This window comes from Protopterus annectens, chromosome 4.part1 (genome assembly GCF_019279795.1).
Source record: "Protopterus annectens isolate FY-2018-M chromosome 4.part1, PAN1.0, whole genome shotgun sequence".
Taxonomy (NCBI): Eukaryota; Metazoa; Chordata; order Ceratodontiformes; family Protopteridae; genus Protopterus; species Protopterus annectens.
Genome location: NC_056734.1, coordinates 22,468,742 through 22,483,732, shown reverse-complemented (window position 1 = coordinate 22,483,732; position 14,991 = coordinate 22,468,742).

Sequence of the window (14,991 nt, the reverse complement as noted above, 5' to 3'; positions counted from 1 at the left end):
AAACAATAGGTTCATAGGTTCATAGGTTCATAGGTTCATACTAGGCTATCTGCCGGGGGGCATTTACAAGCCTAGCCATAGTTTTGTGGCTTACGCCACCCCTTTAGTATGGGGAACTATACCCATTATTTTGCTGTGCCTCTGTTGAGCAGTGACACTGAGGTAATCCTCTCCCATCCATTGGTCAAGATTTCTCTTGAACAAGGCCAGCGAGGTGCTCTGCCTCACATATACCGGGATTTTATTCCACAGCATAGGGAGTCTTTGGGTGATGAATCTATCCCTCCAGCACGCCCTTAAAATAGCGTGTCGAGGTTTAAGTCCTCCCGCCCTTGTGGCTCTGACAGATCTAGATTTTTTGAGGTGAAGCATATTCATCAAATCTGAAAGGTCATACAATACAAGCCTGAACTTGAAATGTCACAGAATGAAACAATCATATTCTGAAAAATAGCATTAATTTGACAATAGACACTCAGTTTAATAACATGGGCTTGTATATAATAACACCACTGTTTTAACTTGTCATAAATGACACACTATATTGAACATCAGGGGGAAGCATGATGATTTTCTCATATAAGTAAATGCACATAACAAGTCATATAATTTCTTTAACTTGAATTGCGGTTTTGTAACCCATCCTGACCATACATAATACTTACGCTGTTACCATGGTAACTAATGTTTTATACATGACATCAATCTGACAGAGTTGTTCCAGGGAAACAATAGAAGCCTGAACAAGGAATGTCATAGAATGTAACAATCACATTCTGAACAAATAATATTAAATTGACAATAATCACTCAGTTTAACCTTTGTTGAGTATACAAAATAGAATGCTGCCATTTAAATCTAAAAACTTTCAGTATATGCCATAAAATGGCAATTTATAAATATGGAAAGGGAACTTGTAATCATTAATCACAATAAGTGAATTTGTTGTTTTTAACCTATAATTTCACTCATATTATAATAAGAAATGACAGATATGAAAATCCTTATGTGTAGGAAATGGGGGGAAGAGGGATGCACTGATAATTAAAATGCAATAACTTTCATCAATATTCACATAAAACAAACTTGATGCTTTAAGTAAGTTAACAACAAACAAAGTGATTACTTAAATGCTGGCAAACAATGAAATATAACTTCTGATATATCCAGTAAAATACATTGTATTATAAACATTATGTATAAATATTATTACCATCTATTTATATTAAGTAATAAGCTTTGAAAGACTTCATCAATAAGAGAGAATATGTTAAATAACTGTGTGCTCTAATCTTTTACTGAAGTTTTGTATATACGTCCTATTTTACTATGATTGAATTACTTGTCATCTATATTTCATGTACATATTAATTGCTTATACAATAAGTAGACGTTTATATTGTATTAGAATTCTGTTGAATCTACAATAGTACTATATCTGTTCAAAATAACATAAATATTGCTTATTACTATTACAAATATTCTCCATATGATAATTCAATTTATGGAGCTCAGATGTTCTGTATTGTCAAGGTATGACTGATAATGTGATGGGCTTAGGTGTATCCATCAGATAAGGAATGATTTTCATTCCATGGCTAGTGCAGATCTTAGTTTTGTTAACATTTATTAATTTAAATTTATTTCACAAAAACATTTTAGTATGCCTAACCAAAACATTACTTTATTGGTAAACACTCAAAGTATAAAACTGATAATTTACTTTAAAAGCTCAAACATATACTTTATAGTTATCAGAGGAAAATGTTTAATAGTCACAATAAAACAAAAAATACATAGTCTAAATAACCTAAGATGGATTTAACTTTATTATCCTTAAATACCAATGGCTTAAACAATCCTAGCAAGAGATCAAATCTACTAAAATATTTAAAATTGAACAAGGCACAAATTGTCTTCCTTCAAGAAACTAATTTCAAAACAAATGACAATTACAAATGGAATCCTAATGAATATATGATATTGGCGCAATCCACTTATAAGACAAAGACAAAAGGGGTAACAATTTTATGGAAAACAAATGTGATTAACCCAGAAATCATTTATAAGTATGAAGATAAAAGAAGGCCTTATGGCATTAGTAATAGTTAAATATAATAACAGAATATGGACCCTAGACAATCTATACTGGTTCCCAGGCATTGGAACAGGAACTGTTAAAAAACACTTGGATTTCATTTCCAATAATTATAAAGGCAACGTAATATTAGGAGGAGATTTTAACTGATTTTTTTGATATTTCTGAAACAATAAATAAAAGACCACTTTGTACAGCTACTGTTTCAAAGGCTTTAAACAAGTGGGTAGAATCACTTCATCTTGTAGATACTTTCAAATTCAAAGCAGATTAATCTTTGTTGTTTTCCCATCAAAATCACAGCCTTGGTACCCAAACTAGAATAGATAAACAATTGCTGCCCATGACTTACACTCTAAAATCATTCATTTCTCAATCACTCCCTGCCCCTTTTCAGACCAGCATTCATTGATACTAAAACTTCAAAATTGGTACAAACCATTAATCTTTAACTCCAGAATTCCAGCATATATAACTAAAATTAAAGAGTTCAAACCCTGGTTATTGTCTGAATTACAGTTCATCATAGATATTAATTACACCGCAGCAATAAATAAAATAATGATATGGGACTCATTAAAAGCTTACATATATAGTAAAACCCTAACTTGGTATAAAAAAAAATCAGAACATGGGATTCTGAATTATTAGATCTACAAAACAAACTTTTGTCCATAAAAGCTGAAAAAAAATCAAAATCATTTGGAGATGAAAAAGAAAGTAGAAGTATTAAACAATAAATACAACAACATTCTAACACATAAAACTAGTTTAGCTTTAGAAAAACTAAAAATTAATACCTTGGCCACTTCTCCCAAATATCTACATAATTTATCCACAAGAATCAAAATACAATAAAAAGCTAATAACATTAAATATATCTTCCATGAAAATAAAGGGAAAAATGTCTTGGATATAGGTAGCATTCTTGATGCCTATAGAAATCACTATATGGAACATTTCCAAAAAGAAAATACATATACCAATAAATTAAATCTAGATGAAAAATACCAGAACAAGTAAAATCTGCAACCAGCCATATCCTACAAAGAAATTACAGATACAATAAAAGAGGGTAAAATAATAAAGCTCCAGGTATAGATGGCATAATTATGGAAATATATAAACTTTTTCCTTCAAAGATACTATCCCTCTTCCATAAAACTCTATCAGAAATTCAATCACAAGCTTAAATGCCACCTTCTTGGAGATATTCCTTAATCACACCAATCCTAAAGGAAAACAAATCCCCAAACATCTGTACCTCATATAGACCTATATCATTATTAAATAATGACTATAAGATATTTATGACAATATTAACTAACATAATGAAAATACCACTATCCAAAACAATAAATAATGATCAAACTAGATTTATATATCACAGACACACACATGACAATATTAAAAGGATAATTTCTCTTCTAGACTATGTTAATAAATAAAATAAACACTCATAATTGGCTTAGATATAGAAAAAGCCTTTGATTCCCTAAATTGGGACTGTTTATTCAAAATCCTAATGCTATTTGGATTTCCTGCATCCTTTGTTCATCTCCTAAAGAATATAAATATATATATATATATATATATATATATATATATATATATATATATATATATATATATATATATATATAATTTAGCATATGTCAAGTTAGGTCCTTTTACCTCTGAATCTATACATATAACAAAAGGCACTAAACAAGGATGTCCCATGTCACTGATTCTCTTTGCTCTGGCTATTGAAATATTGGCAGATTCAATTCATAACAATATAAAAATCAAAGCAATAGATATTAATGCTATTTGCTGATGATATATTACTAACATTATCTAATACAAAAGAGACATTTGAAGAATTACATATATTAATTGACAAATTTCACATCACTTCAGGACTCCATTTCAATAAATCAAAATCATTTTTTTTTTTTAAATAAAAAAAAAGAACTGCAGACTAAGGGGGATCACATCATAGGGAAACAAGAATCTACCTTAACATATCTAGGAAATGAGTTGTGCAAGGATAATAATGAATTAGTCTAAAAATACTACAATAATATCATCAATACAATTAAAATCTCTGTGGAAAAATGGAACAGAATAATATTAACGGTTCCTAGAATTCATAAACTCAAATGCTATGGAACAACTGGTCACCACTTCCACAAGAGGGGAAAACATATTGGACCTGATCATCATCAACATGGGGACTCTATGTTCCATACCAGAGGTATACCCCTCATTGGTAAGATCTGACCATAAATTAATCTCACTGGACATTCTCCATATCCCATCCCCACCCCCAGCCAAGGAAACCACAGTGAAGAACTTCTCAAAACCAAACTTCACACTTCTCAAAACTGAAGTGGAATCCTTCAAAGCCCCCGGGCCAGTGGAAAATATGGCCCAAACCACAGAATCCTTTACAAACACATTCTATGGACACCTACAGGAATGCATGGATCGTGCTATCTCAAATAAAACCAAGACTCACTCCTCCAAAGGCAGGAGACCTATCTGGTGGACCCCAGCCATAAATAAGCTATACAACAGAAGCAGGAAGGTACTACATGACAGAGCAAAATCCCAAAAATGGAAGGCATCTCTGATCAGTACTAGCAAGAAATTACAATCCCTCATAAAATCATCTAAGGTGAACTTCGAAAGAAAAATTGCACAAGACGCTAAAGATAATCACAAGGCCTTCTTTAGTTATGTCAGGAACTTGGGTGGCAACTCCCAGATATGCTCTGAGTTAGTGCAAAATGACAAAAAATACACTGAACCCACATACATTGCCAACATCCTGGCAGACAGGTTCAGTGCAAACTTCTCCCCCCTTCCCCCCAAAAGAGCAAATGTCTATCCCAACAGAGTGTAGCCTCCCTGACATCATAGATGCACAGGTGAGAGCTTCCCTCTCCAAAGCAAAAAACACAGCATCAATGGGACCGGACGGTGTCCTGGGCTGCGTCTTACACAAGCTCCAAGAAGAACTGAACCCTCACATAAAGTCACTGTTCAATCTCAGCCTTACTACAGGATATGTACCCAAGGAATGGCGTACAGCAACAGCGGTCCCACTCCACAAAGGTGGTGCCACAATGGACCCCGGAAACTATCACCCTATAAGCCTGACTAGCCTGGTCTGCAAAGCTATGGAGCGTATCATCATGGAACTCATAAACAAAGACATTGGGAACCTCCAAACACTGGATCCTACCCAAATCGTCTTTGTTAAGGGCAGATTTTGCCTCTTGAACCTGGTTGGGTTCTTTGAAACAGTCAACAAGGCCATAAATGAAGGGAAGGTAGTCCACACAGCCTACCTGGACCTCGCAAAAGCCTTCGACACAATACCCCACTCGGGCATCATAAATAAACTCACCAGCTTAAATATCAACCCCTATGTCACAAAATGGGTTGCAAACTGGCTCAGGGATAGAACCCACATGGTCAGAATTGCAGGTGCCATGTCAAACTCTAAACCAGTTACAAGTGGCATCCCACAAGGCTCAGTCCTGGGACCTATCTTGTTCGGTATATATTTCTCTGAGGTACAGGCTAACACGGGAGGACTATGGCTGACCAGGTTCGCAGATGACTGCAAACTGGTTGCCATAATTGACTTGCAGACTGACACAAGCATCCTCCAAAAGGGTCTCACAGAGATGGATAACTGGTGCCAGAGCCATGGCCTAAAGCTAAATGCCAAAAAGTGCATAGTCATCCCCTTTGGGAAAAACAAAGTGCTCACAAATTACCACATAGGTGGTAATCCATTAAGTACGGAAGAAGTAATTAGGGATTTGGGGACATAAGTAGATAGCAATCTCTCCTTTGACAATCACGTTGCCAAAGTGGTTAGAAAGACCTTCTATATAGCCCACCTTATCATGAAAGGGTTCACATCTAGATCAAGAGAGGTCATTGTGCCCCTCTACTCATTACTCATCAGGCCCATAATTAATACAATGACCCATTTGGGATGTATCTTACCTGACACCTGCAGCAACTGGAAAGACCCCAAAAGTACCTCACCAAGAGGATCAAGGGACTCAAACAGATGTCCTATGCAGTTAGGCTAAAGAAACTCCAGCTCTACTCAGTTGCTTACCGCCTACTCAGAGGTGATCTGTGCCTGACATATAAAGCCATGTCCAAACCAGAATTAATGGACATGCTCCACCTCAGGAAATCCAAATGCCTTAGAGCCACACGCTCCAGGGACTTAAACCTCAGCACAGAAATAAATAGGACATGCTGGAGGGACAGATTCATATCCCAGAGGCTCCCCTCACTCTGGAACAAAATCCCAATCCATGTTAGGCAGAGCCCCTCAATGACTTTCTTCAAGAGAAATCTTGACGAGTGGATGGAAGATCGTAGGTTTACCTCTGGGATCTTTTCTGTGTCCCTACTAGACAGAGGCACAGTAAACTAACCTTAAAAGGGCTATCTTCTGTGACCTACTATACAGAGGCACAGTCAACTAATCTAAAAGGGTGGCAAAAGCCAAACACACTCTGGCTAGGCTTATAAATGCCCTAGGACAGATAGCCTAGTATCAACCTATGAACCTATGAACCTATGAGCATTTGAAGATAGACTGCAGTAAACAAAAATGGTTTTACTGCCCAAGATCCTATGTATAGCCTTGGCAATACAACTGCAAACAGAAAGGAATATACTTAAAGAAATAAATGAATCCCTAATAAAATTGTTATGGTTTCCAAAAAAAAACAGAATAGCTTTAATACATCATATCTGACCATGGAAACAGGGAGGATTAAACTTTCCTGATATAGAAACATATATAAAAGCATCAATGTCCAAAACAATCTCAGATTGGATAAGTCCAAATTACTCTGCAAATTGGAAAGAATTACTATCTGTAATATCAATAAATGAATTTGATTTACAAAATAAAAATTTCAAATAAATAAAAACTATTTGCCATGGCACATATTATGCATTAGTATGCAATATAACATAACTAAACCCACTAAAACTCATATGATTAATTATTACATTGACTCATTTAGGAACATTATTAATGCAAATATAGATTTAAAAATCTGGTTTGATCTCTTAACACCATTTATAGTCACAAAAAACTTTCCACATAAAGTATATAGAGAAATGATTAATTATTGGGAACACAAAGGATTTGCTTGTTGGCTCTAATGTATCAAAGAACTAAAAGTTTTAGATATGCAAGTAATAAAAACAACATACACAATTCCACAACATGACTGGCTAACTTTACAGAGTATTCTGTCTTATTTGCAAGATTTAAGTAGAATAATTATCAATTCTTCATTTAAAGAAATACCTAAATTTACAAAATACATATATTAAATCATATATAATGACTTTGACATGGGAAACAGTATTTAAAAATTTTACAAAACATTAATAAACTATAAAACAATACATAAAACCTCATATTGGAAATATATAACAAAAGGACACTCAATACAGTTAACTGAAGATATTAAAACAAATATATTTTATCAATAAAATATACATCCTTTAGATAATACTGGAAAGTTTTTAATTGGAAATGCTTGCAGAGAGCATTCTTAACCCCAGCTAGAATCAGTAGAAATTAGGTCTTAAATAAAAGGAATATGTTGGAGATGTGAGCAAGTACACAATGCAGATTGGAACCACATTTTCTTTGATTGTGTTAAAATTAAGCCATTTTGGAATGGTATTAATAACTTTCTACAAGTTTTATTTAATGAATCATTTTATTTAACTAAAGCTCTTGTATTATTAAATGTGAATGAAGGTCCTCATTTGAATAGGTCAAACATGTATCTAGTATGGATTATACTTGCAATTTCAAGGAAGTGTATAACAAAAAGACTGAATACAAACAAAATGCCAACTTTGGAAAAAATTTATGGCCTACTGAAGATGACACCATTAATGGAAATTGAAATTAAAGAACTAAAAATTTATACAAAGCCATTTATCAGCAACCCTTGGGGAAAAGTCTTATCGTTGATTGACACTATACAATAATTGATCAGACACTCTGATAATCGATTGGACATACTTATAAAATAACTGTATACATTAAGATTTGTTATAGTGTCAGGCTAATGTAAGTAGTGTACATAGTTATTTAAGATGTCATGTATAAATACTATGGAATTCATTCAAATGTATTTGAAGAATAAAAAAAAAATGAGAAAAAAAAAGAATTACCTTACATGTACATTAGCTGCTGCTGCTGCAACACATACACAATAAACACATTAATGACACAGTCCTCATCTGAAGGGTTTTTGATATCATTTTGGAAAATGACTACAAAGTTGAGCATTGTCTAACAAATAATAAAACATGGGTTGCAAAACTCAACTTACCTCATAGTAAGTTGCGGCATCACATCAGGTTGTCAGTGAGCTGTGGAAACTGTTAAGAGTTGACATGCAATGTTTACACAGGCCTATAACACTGACATTGTTCTCCATGCATCACCCTATATCTCCATCGTGCAACATTCAGCATAGCCATGCTGCTGGAGACAAATTCTCTGCAGTTTTTGCCACAAAATGAGAAATTATAACTAATCCCAACATTGACATATTATGTTGTTTTATGAAAACTGCTATGTAATGGAAAATGCCATACATATGTCATTATACTGGGCATGATCACAAGGAAGTACAGTAATTACAGGTTGAAGATAACCTAACTATCCAAGAACCATAACAGAAATTAAGATATCACATACGTTGAGCAAGCCTTCAAGTATATCACCTGTCACTCATCCAGTCAGGATAAAACAGATGGACAGCTATGGGTTTGGTTCAAGCAGCATTATTATATACAAACACATCAGGATTGAGGCTTAGTAACTTTAACTTAAATAAACTTATAAACAGACTGACTGCTACACTCACACATGTTAACTCTTGCTGTTCTCTGAAAATGGCATTGCTGCCTGCATGTGCTCACTGTTTATATGCATGTGCCTACACTTGGAAATGTTTCTTAAAGTTACAACACATGCTCTGTTCTACATCTTCCCTTTTTGAGAAATAGGTCATACACTAAAATGACAGCATTTGTTGACATGCAGTTGCACACAAATGATCCTTTGACATGCAATCATGCAGACCTATTACTTTGACTTGCAATCATATAAAACTAAACAAATATAAAACAATCATGTCCTGGTTGCTGTGTATTTTACACTAGGTCTAGAAACATGACCTGATCTTGTAACATAAAGATCAGAATTGGATCTAGCAACAGGGATGGTCTTTATGGAATGTTCAACTTTAGGGGCATCTGTGACATCATCAGGAATTGGAATAAGTAAAGAGACATGTTCTTCAGTATGAACATTGTCTGGGTTGCTCTGAGATCTAGAGTCTGTAGCATAGGTACGATGTTGCGATATAGATTCAGACACTGAAAAAAGATGCCTGTGGTTTCTCCTGCATTCTATACCCTCAGACTCCACTAAGTAGGATCTTGGCTCAGCACATATACCTCTCATTTGACCAATTTGATCAAAGCCTTTCACTATTTGCATCCTCACTGTCTCTCCTTCTTTCAATGGACAAAGAAATCTGCTCATTTTATCATAGCTGGACTTCTGAAAAGAATGCTTTTTAAATAGTTGGGCTTTGATTCCCTGGTGTTTTTAGCATTAGGCACCAAGAAACTAGAATTGATAGGCAAGGTTGTTTTGGTTTGCTTAGATAGAAGTCTCTGAGCAGGCGAGCCAAGTAGACTGTCACAGGTTATATTTCTGAGAGTGAGTAATTCAAGAAGATATCAGTATTGTCATGCTTTGACCTCTCTAGTAATTGCTTTGCACTCTGTACTCCATATTAAGCCCAGCCATTTGATTGTGGGTATTCCGGACTGCTAGTAAAATGGATAAAGCCCCACTCTTTTGCAAATTTCTGAAATAATTGACTGGTAAACTGGGTACTGTTGTGAGAAACAACGTTGTGTGGACTACCATGGATAAAGAAATGGCATGTCAACTTAGTAATAACACTACTGCATGTTTGGATAGGTAGCAAATCGATCTCAAACCAGTTTGGGTAAGAGTCTACCAACACTAAGTAGTGCTGATTGTTCCACTCAAATATGTCAGTGGCTACTGTTGACCAAGGTAGTTCAGGAATATGGCTTAGCTAAAGTGGTTCTTTTTGCAAATATGGTTTAGTACTATTGCATACTGAACAAGATGAAAGCACTTTATCAATGTCTTTTGACAGAGAAGGCCAAAATACTAGACCTCTTGCCCTTCTTTTGGTAGCTTCAGAACCTGGGTGGCCATGATGCAAAATATGAATGTATTCATGTTGTAAGAAAGTAGGAAGAACAACTTCAGGACCTTATACCATATTCGATCAGCATCTCAGATCTGTAAGGAAAATAAGGTTGTACTTCTGGCAGTACACAAGATTGTTTTGATGGCTTTCAAACATTGATGAAGTGGTTGAACTTCTGCAAAATTAGATCAGTCTTTGTATGATTTCTCAGCTCATCAAGTCTCATGGTAAAAAAATTATGCACTTCTATAACATCAAAGTCAAAATTCTCTGCAGCAAGCTGTTCTCTGGTATTTCTGGGTGATCTGGATAAGGTATCGGCCAGATAAAGAAGTCTGCCTTTTGTATAGATGATTTTGAAGTTGTATTTTTGTAATCTTAGCATCATTCTTTGTAGTCTTGCTTGAGCTGTATGCATAGGCTTTTTTCAAATAGAGACTAGACATTGATGATCAGTTTTGATTTGGATAGCTCAGTCATAAATATAATCATGAAACTTCAAACATGCAAACACAATTGCCAAAAGTTCCTTCTCAATTTGAGCATAATGCATTTCAGTTTGGGTAAGATTCTAGATGCATAGGCAACTGGTCTGTCCTGTTGAAGAATAACTGCACCAAGATCAGACTTTGAAGCATCACAGGAAAGAACTACTGGTTTGTGGACATCATAGTATCTCAATGTAGTTGGGTTGGCAAATTGCTGTTTGAGGTTATCATATGCTCTTTGGTGCTGTTCCAGCCATGACCAGACAACATTTTTCTGTGTCAACTCTCTTAAAAGCACTGATAACTCACTAAAGACAGGGCTAAATTTGCCCAAATAGTTAACCCTACCAAGGAATTGCTGTAGGGCTTGGACATTGTTTGGGGCCAGCATCTCAAGAATGGCTGCTTGTTTGGAAGAGTCTGGTTGTAAGCCTACACTGCTAAATAAATAACCTACATAAGTAACTTCTGGTAGCCTAAATTTACATTTCAGAGGATTGAACTTCAAGTTCACTTCATGCACTCTCTCCAGAACTTTCCTGAGGATTCTGTCATGCTCTTCTTCTCCATTACCTCAAACCAATAAATCATCCACTATTATAGCACACAAATAACCCAAAATATTTGCTCCATTGCATGCTGACAGACTTCACTGGCAGAATTTCTTCCAAAAGGCATTCTGAGAAAGTTGTATCTACCAAACGTTGTGTTGAATGTAGTCAATAGTGAAGATCTGTGATTAACCATTACTTGCCAAAATGGACCGTTTGCATCAAAAACAAAAACAAAAAAAAAACAGTGGCACTTGGCATGAGGGCGGCAACCTCCTCGACTGTACGCATAGGATGATGAGGTCTCTTTAATGCTTTGTTCAAGTCTCTTGGGTCAGTGCATATTCTGATTTCATCTGAGTTTTTATTATGAGCAACTACCATGGAAAACACCCACTAGGTTGGTTCTGTGATTTGACAAATCACATCTTGCTGCACTATCTTATCTAACTGGACCTTGACTTTGTCTTGTATATCAATCAGAACTCTCCTCACTGGTCTGACCACTGGACTGACCACTGGGTCTACTTTCATGGAGTATATGACTGCAAGTTTGCCTAGCTTGTCTTCAAAAACATAATCATATTCTGAGAAGATAGCATCAGTGAAGCTGGAACTATGACATGCACTTACATGAAGGATTTCTTTGGTGAAATAATTAGTTTCATTCTTAAACTGTGTCTGAGACCTAAGAATGACTGCACAAGTCTTCTGACAACATAGAATTGCAAGCTGTAACTGTTCCTAGATGAATAGCATGAAAGCACTATGAGTCTTTGCTTTAAATCTCTTCACCTCCATAAGCAACAAGCTTACCACAATTAGCCAAATTAAGCTGTTCACCAGCTCTTACTCTAGCAAATGTTTCTGCTGACATAACATTACACTTTCAACCAGTGTTTGCTTTGAGCTCTGTGGGTTTACCATTGATCAGGACAGTACAAAACACTTCATTCTTTGCCAACAAATCTACTGCATTAGCCTTTTCACTAACCACTGATACACCATCTAGATAGAATGTAGGGTTGCAGCTTTCTACATGATCAGCTTTCTCTTTTGAGTAGTCTTTCTTAATAATTGAATGAGGCTTGCTTGATTTGCAAAACTTTTGAAACTGGTTCCATTTTTTAAACTTGTGGCATTGCTGACCAAATGCTAAGCATTTCTCCCTTTTAGACTTATAACTGGCACCACAATGATGGCAGTTAACAATAAGATTTGACTTGGTTTTGCTGACTCCCCCTTATATTGCACTGAGCATGTCCATTTTGCTGAGCTAGTATAACTCTGGAAAGTTACTGGCCCTCCCTGGAAAACCTGCAGGGCTCATATGTCATGTGCTTAGGCCTGCTTCTGCTAGACACATACTACATGCTATCTTTGCTTACTCTAGGGGCTGCTGAAACAATGCTCATCACTTGCAAGCATACTTGTGTGCTTTTCTGTGAGCTCATTGATTTGACAGATCTCTACAGCTTTGTTCAACATTAAATCTTTGTCACAAAATCTTTCTTACTGCAACATTATTAACACCACAGACAAGCATGTCTTTTATCAACTCATCTTTCAGTCACCAAATCTGCAAAGTTTAGCTTTATTTCTGAAGTCAGTGATATAAGCTGCAAATGTTTTGCCTGGCTTTTGGTCTATTGTATAAAGTAGGTGTCTCTCCAATGTAATATTTTCTGGGGGTTGCACATTTCTCTAAATTTACATTTCAAGCACTCTGGGTCCTCTCTTGATTCAGTCGGTATGACAATATGGTGGCTACCCCTCTCCTGCATATATGGCTGATGCATACACAAATGAATGCTATCTTTCAATGGCTTCTGAGCCCGCTAAGTTAAGCAAAATAAATCCATTGTACATGCATCTTTGTCAGAAAAAAATGCTTGTATGCAAATATCATATTCATTCTTAAATACTCTCCAATTCTCTGCAATATTATGATCAAACCCAGGTGGACTGGGTCTGAGAAATGCCTCTGCCATATCAACATACAATAGTGAAGGTGCTTGAAATTATGTACGAATATACACACCACAACTTGTAATTATGCCAAACAGCACAACAGACTCTGAAACAACTGCACTTTACCAAATAAGTCTCTTTAGCCCAAGAACACTTTAAAATCATTGTAATTTGTGAAACCACCCTTTACCAGTGTAAGAAATACTTTAAGATGACTGTACTTTGCGAATGAACTGTATATAGCACAAGAACTTTTCAAAATGGCTGTACTTTGCAAAATAACTCTGTACAATGTAAGAAATACTTTGAAATGGCATCACTCTGCAAATAAATGTACACAGCAGAAGAAACTTTTTCAAAATGGCTGTACTTTGACTGTACTTTGCAAAATAATTGTACTTTGCACACAGTAAACTCTTTGAAATAATTAAGATTAAAATAAATAGAAAGTAATAAAGCACACACTGCAAATCCTTTGCACATTCTGACATACTTTGAACAACTCTAGTTATGCTTTGAATAGCTTTGGTCAATGCAAAATAGTAGCTTATGCCAAAACACGGTCGAATACTAAAAAACATACAGTCGCCTTGCTTTTCTAAGCTGATTTTGCCCTTTTATTGTACTAATTATGCCCATTTAACCTTTTATCATGTTCCTTATACTTTTCTTGTGCTTGTTTTACATTAAACATGCTCATTATGCAAACTGAAGGTAATTCTGAACCCCATATAAGTATTTCTGACTGTTTTATCAAAAACTGTATTTTCAAACACTTTGCTTAATTAACAATACATTTTGTGCCTTTCGTTTGTTTAATAATACATTTTGTGCTACTTATTTGATAAATAATGCATTTTGTGCCTTACAAATGCTTTGTATCGTTTACTTTGCAAAATAAATCATTTCTGCAAGTTTTAGTTACTGAAGTTTGTTTCTGTCCCTTTTTAATTGTTTGAACACTGTATCACCTAACCTGCTCAATATACATTCACCAACAACTCTGCACCTCATGGTTTGAAGAAGCTGTACTCTTAATCCTGGTTCTGACACCATGTCGCTCTTCTGATCAGGATAAAACAGACGAACAGTTGTGGTTTCAGTTCAAGCAGCTTTATTATATATACAAACACATCAGGATCAATGCTTAGTAACTTAAATTTAAATAAACCTATAAACAGACTGACAGCTACACTCACACATGTTAACACTCTGGCTGTTCTCTCAAAATGGACTACTGCATGCACATGGTCATTGTTTATATGCATGTGCCTACACTTATACGATCATAGGAGATTACTAGGCTAATGGCCCTGGGGCCCTCACAATCCTAGCCAAGAGTTTACCCCCCAAAAAGAAACCTCAATCAGCACCAGTCACCCCTGCCATTGAGGGATACAGGTGGACAACATGGGAGAAATTTGTGGTTTCCTATCCTCTCATCAAGGTTGCACTTGAAGAGGTATATTCCAGAGATGGGGCAGCCTCTGGCAGATGAACCTGTCCCTCCAGCAGGTTTTGTTAATGTCACATACTAGATATAAGCCTTTTGATTGGGTAAT